Raw genomic sequence first — 6304 nt, 5'->3', positions numbered from 1 at the left:
GGGGGGCGCTATGGGGGACTTTTGGGATAGCATTGGAAATGTAATTGAGGAAAATATGTAATAAAAATATTAAAAATTAAAAAAAAAAGCTCCAGACCAAGTGGATCAAGGAACTCCACATAAAACCAGAGACAAGGAAACTTATAGAGAAGAAAGTTGGGAAGATCCTCAAAGATATGGGCACAGGTGAAAAATTTCTGAACAGAACAGCAATGGCCTGTGCTGTAAGATCAAGAAAATTGGAAAACATCTGTAAGGCAAAGGACACTATCAATAAGGCAAAACAGTAACCAATCCAATAGGGGGCTAATATCAAATACATACAAATAACTTAAGAAGTTTGACTCCAGAAAAGCAAATAACCCCATTAAAAATGGGGTACAGAGCTAAACAAAGAATTCTCAACTGAGGAATACTCAGTGGCTGAGAAGCACCTGAAAAAATGTTCAACATCCTTACTCATCAGGGAAATGCAAATCAAAACAACCCTGAGATTCCACTTCACTCCAGTCAGAATGGCTAAGATCAAAAACTCAGGTGACAGCAGATACTGGCAAGGATATGGAGAAAGAGGAACACTCCTCCATTGTTCATGGGATTTCAAGCTTGTACAACCACTCTGGAAATCAGTTTGGCATTTCCTCAGAAAACTGGACATAGTTCTACCGATAGATCCAGCATTACTACTTCTGGGCATATACCCAGAATGTGCTTCAAAATGTAATAAGGACACATGCTTCTCTATGTTCTTAGCAGCCTTATTTATAATAGCAAGAAACTGGAAAGAAACCAGATTTCCTTCAACAGATGAATAGATACAGAAAATATGGTACATTTATTCAATGGATTACTACATAGCTATTAAAAACAATGAATTCCTGGAATTCTTAGACAATTGGATGGATCTAGATGATATCATGCTAAGTGAGGTAATCCAATCACGAAAGAACACTCATGATGTGCACTTACTGATAAGTGGATATTAGCCTAGAAACTTAGAACACCCAAAAAACAATTTTCAAAACACATGAAACTCAAGAAAGAAGAACAAATTGTGGATACGTCGATCCTTCTTAGAAGGGGGAACAAATACCCATGGAAGGAGGTACAGAACCAAAGTTCAGAGCAGAGCCTGAAGACATCACCATCCAGAGAGTGCCCCATCTGGGGATCTATCCCATAAACAACCACCAAACCCAGACACTATTGTGGATGCCAATAAGTGCTTGCTGACAAGAGCCTGATAAAGCTGTCTCCTGAGAGGATTTGCCACTGCCTGAATAATACAGAAGTATATGCTCACAGACATCTATTAGACTGAGCACAGAGTCCCCAAATGAAGGAGCTAGAGAGAGTAACCAATGAGCTGAATGGGTTTGAAGCCCCCTAGGAGGATCAACAATATGAACTAACCATTAACCCCAGATCTCCCTGGGACTTAACCACCAATCAAAGAAAACACATGTTGGGACTCCTGTCCCTAGCTGCATATGTAACAGAGGATGGCCTTATCGGTCAACAATGGGAGGAGAGGCCCTTGGTACTGTGAAGGTTCTGTGCCCCTTTATAGGGGAATGCCAGGCCCAGGAAGCTAAAATGGGTGGGTTGGAGAGCAGGGTGTTGGGGAGGGGATTTTCAGAGGTGAAACTAGGAAAGGAGATAACATTTGAAATGTAAATAAAGAAAATATCCCATAAAAAAGAAAAGAAAACCTAGGAAAGAGACCAAGAGGCATAGATGTAAGCATCACGAAAAAAATACAACAGATTGAAGAGAGAATATCAGGTGTAGAACATACCATAGAAAACATTGGCAAAAAAGTTAAAGAAAATGCAAAATGCAAAAAGCTCCTAACCCAAATCATCCAGGAAAGCCAAGACACAATGAAAAGACCAAACCTAAGGATAATAGGTATAGAAGAGAGTGAAGATTCCCAATTCAAAGGGCAAGTAAATATCTTCAACAAAATTACAGAAGAAAACTTCCCTATCCTAAAAAAGAGATGCCCATAAACATACAAGAAGCCTACAAAACTCCAAATAGGACATAAAGGAAATTCTTCCTGTCACATAATGGTCAAAACACCAAGTGCACAAAACAAATATTAAGTGCAGTAAGGGAAAAAGATCAAGTAACATATAAAGCAGACCTATCAGAATTACACCAGACTTCTCTCCAGAGACCATGAAAAACTAGAAGAGCCTGGGCAGATATTATACAGACACTAAGAGAACACAAATGCTATTTCAGTCCACTATACCCACCAAAACTTTCAATTACTGTAGATGGAGAAACCAAGATATTCCATGACAAACCCTAATATACACAATATCTTTCCACAAATCCACTCCTACAAAGGACAGTAGATGTAAAACACCAACACAAGGAGGGAAACTACACCCTAGAAAATCCAAGAAAGTATTCTTTCAACAAATCCAATATAAGATAACCAAAGAAACATAAAAATAACATCAATAATAGCAGGGAGCCATAATCACTACTCCTTAATAGCTCTTAACATCAGTGGACTCAATTCCCCAATAAAAAGACATAGAATAACTGACTGGATAAGTAAACAGGACCCAGCATTTTGCTGCTTACTGGAAACATACCTCAGTGTCAAAGGCAAATACTACCTCAGAGTAAACTGCTGGAAAACAATTTCCCAAGCAAATGGTCCCAAGAAAAAGCCTGGAGTAGTCATTCTAATATTGCATAAAATCAACTTTCAACCTAAAGTTATCAAAAAGAATATGCATGGGCACTTCATTCTCATCAAAGTAAAAATATCTACAAAAAAAGAACTCTCAATTCTAAATGTCCATGCTCTAAATGCAAGGGCACCGAGAAATCTCAACTGAGCAATACCAAATGTCTGAGAAGCACCTAAAGAAATGTGAATATCAAATAAAATGTAGAGATACTTGAAGAAATCCCACTAAAATCAGGGGCAAGACAAAGATGCCCACTCTCCCCTTATCTATTCAAGAGTACTCGAAGTTCTAGCCAGAGCAATTAGATAACAAAAGGAGATCAAAGGGATACAAGTTTTGAAGGAGGAATTCAAGATAACACTATTTACAGATGATATTATATTATACGTAAGTGGCCACAAAAATTCTACCAGAGAACTCATAAAGCTGATAAACAACTGCAGCAAAATGGCCAGATATAATATTAACTCAAAGTATCAGTAGCCTTTCTTTATACACATGATAAACTGTCTGAAAATAATTAAGGAAACAACCTCACACTAGCCACAAATAAGATAAAATATTTCGTGGTAACCCTAACTAAACAAGCTAAAGGTATGTATGACAGGAACTTCAAGTCCCTCAAGACAGAAATTGAAGAAGATCTCAGAAAACAGAGAAATCTCAAATTCTCAGAGTGTCAGAATTAACATAGTAAAAAATGGCCATTCTACCAAAGGCAATCTACAGGTTCAATGTAATAGCCATCAAAATCCCAACAAAAGTTTTCAAAAACATGGAAAGAACAATTCTCAAATTCATCAAAAGGCAAAACAAAACAAAACAAAACAAAACAAAACAAAACAAAACCCAGAATAGTGAAATCAATTCATTACAATAAAAGAACTGCTAGGAAACTTACCATCCCTGACCTCCAGCTATATTACAGAACAACAGTGATAAAAACTGCAAGGTATTGGTACAAAGACAGACACATTGATCAATGGAATCCAACAGAAGACCCAGAAATAAATTCACACACTTATGGGCACTTGATCTTTGACAAAGAAGCAGAAATTTTACAATGGAAAAAAGAAAGCATCTTCAATAAATGGTGAAGATCTGACTAGCAGTCTGTATGTAGAAAAAAATGAAAATAGACCCATATTTGTCACCTTGAACAAAGTGCAAGACCAAGTGGATCAAGGAAGTCAACATAAACCAGAAACACTAAATCTAATAGAAGATAAAGTGTGAAAAGAGCCTTGTACTCATTGGCACAGGGGCAAATTTCCTAAACAGAACTCCAATGGCTCATGCTGTAAGATTAAGAATTGATAAATTGGATCTCAAAAGAATTGATAAATGGGATCTCATGAAATTGGGGAAAAAATCTTCAGTAACCCTGCATCTGATAGAAGGTTAATATCCAAAATATACAAAGAATTCAAGAAGCTACCAGCCATAAACCTAACAACCTAATCAAAATATAAAGGGGGATATAGAACTAAACAGAAAATTTACAAAAGAAGAATTTTGAGTGGCTTAGAAGAACTTAAAGAAATGTTTAAAGTCCTTAGTCATCAGGGAAATGCAAATCAAAACAACCCTGAGATTCTACCTCACATCAGTCAGAATGGCTTAGATAAAAAACTCAGGTGGCAGCAGATGCTGGCAAAGATGTGGAGAAAGAGGAATACTCCTCCATTGCTGGTGGAATTGCAAACTGGTACAATCATTCTGGAAATCAAACTGGAGTTTCCTCAGAAATTTGAACATAGATCTATCTGCCAATCCAGCTCTATCACTCTTTGGCATATACCCAAAAGATGTCCTACCATACCACAGGGGCACGTTTTCTACTATGTTTATAGAGGCTTTGTTTGTGATTGCCAGAAGCTGGAAACAATGCAGATATCCCACAAGAGAAGAATGGACACAGAAAATGTGATTCATTGACACAAAGGAATACTACTCTGCTATTAAGAATGAGGATATCCACTTCTATTGGATGGAACACAGGGCCCCCAATGGAGGAGCTAGAGAAAGTACCCAAGGAGCTAAAGGGGTCTACAATCCTATAGGTGGAACAACAATATGAACTAACCAGTACCCCCGGAGCTTGTGTCTCTAGCTGCATATGTATCAGAAGATGGCCTAGTCGGCCATCATTGGAAAAAGAGGCCCCTTGGTCTTGCAAACTTTATATGCCTCAGTACAGGGGAATGCCAGGGCCAAGAAGTAGGAGTGGGTGGGTAGGGGAGTGGGGGGGAGGGTATGGGGGACTTTTGGGATAGCATTTGAAATGTACATGAAGAAAATACCTAATTAAAAAAATACCTACCATTTTCTGAAGAAAAAAAGAAAGAATGAGAATATCATGTGTTTTGCAGACAAATGGATAGAACTAAAAAATATCATCCTGAATGAGGTAACTCAGACTTAAAAGGACATGTATGGTATATACTCACTAATAAGTGGATATTAGCTCCTCCCAAAGTACAGAATATCCAGGATGCAACCCACAGAACTCAAAAAGTTTAACAAGCCAAAGGACCCAAGTGCAGATGCCTCAATCCCATTTGGGAGGAAGAAGGAAGCAATCACAGGAGTCAGGAGGAAGGGACCTAGGTTTAAAAGGGGACAGGGAAGGGAAGACAAGAACATGATCACATGTTGGGTGGGAAGAACAGGAGTGAAACTGGAGAAGGGGAGCGGTGCAGCAGAAAGAATGGGAACAGGCAACCTCAGGAGATAGGAGGTGGCAGTACTGTCCAGAATGTACCAGAGACCTGGGAGGTGTGAGACTGTCAGGATTTGAAGTGGAAACTTAGATGAAATGCCCTGCTGTTGTGAATAGGAGTTCTAGCGACAGGCCCACATTGGGTCCACACTAAGCCACCAACCTGGCTGCTGACCTCTGTGGTTGAATTACAGAAAAGCTGGGAGAAGCTGGGAATGAGAGTGACCCTGTAGGAGGATCATCAGTTTCAACTAACCTGGACCCATGAGATCTCTCAGACACTGAGGCCACCAACCAGGCAGCATACACCAGGTGATATGAGTCTGCCAATACATACACAGCAGAGGACTCCCAGGGTTTCGACTCAGTCAGAGAAGATGAACCTAACTCTCAAGAAACATGGGACTCCAGGGTGTGAGGAAGCCTTGTAGGGTGGAGGCTCACACATCTTTTAGACACAGTAGAAGAGACCCCTCAAGAGACCAGAGGGGTATAAAATCGGACTGTAAAAAATGATTGAATAATTATTTTAATTTTATTTTTAATTTGTTTTTTTACACTTCATATTCCATTCCCTGCCAGCTCCCACCCTCCAACTGCTCCACATCCCACATCCCACACTTACTCTCCACCCTACCCTATCTCCATATGAATGCTCCCACCCCCCACTCCACCTGACCTCTAAACTCCCTGGGGCCTCAAGTCTCTTGAGGGTTAGGTGCATCATCTGTGAATGAAGACAGACTGGGAAGTTTTGTACTGTGGAGCTTCCTATGTGGTTGCAAACCCCTTCTGCTCCTTCAGTTATTCCTCTAATTCCTCCATTGGGGTCCCTGTGCTCAGTCCAGTGGTTGGCTCCAAGCTTCTA

The sequence above is a fragment of the Mus caroli genome, chromosome X (genome assembly GCF_900094665.2).
Source record: "Mus caroli chromosome X, CAROLI_EIJ_v1.1, whole genome shotgun sequence".
In the NCBI taxonomy this organism is placed as follows: Eukaryota; Metazoa; Chordata; class Mammalia; order Rodentia; family Muridae; genus Mus; species Mus caroli.
This window is presented reverse-complemented; position numbering follows the sequence as displayed.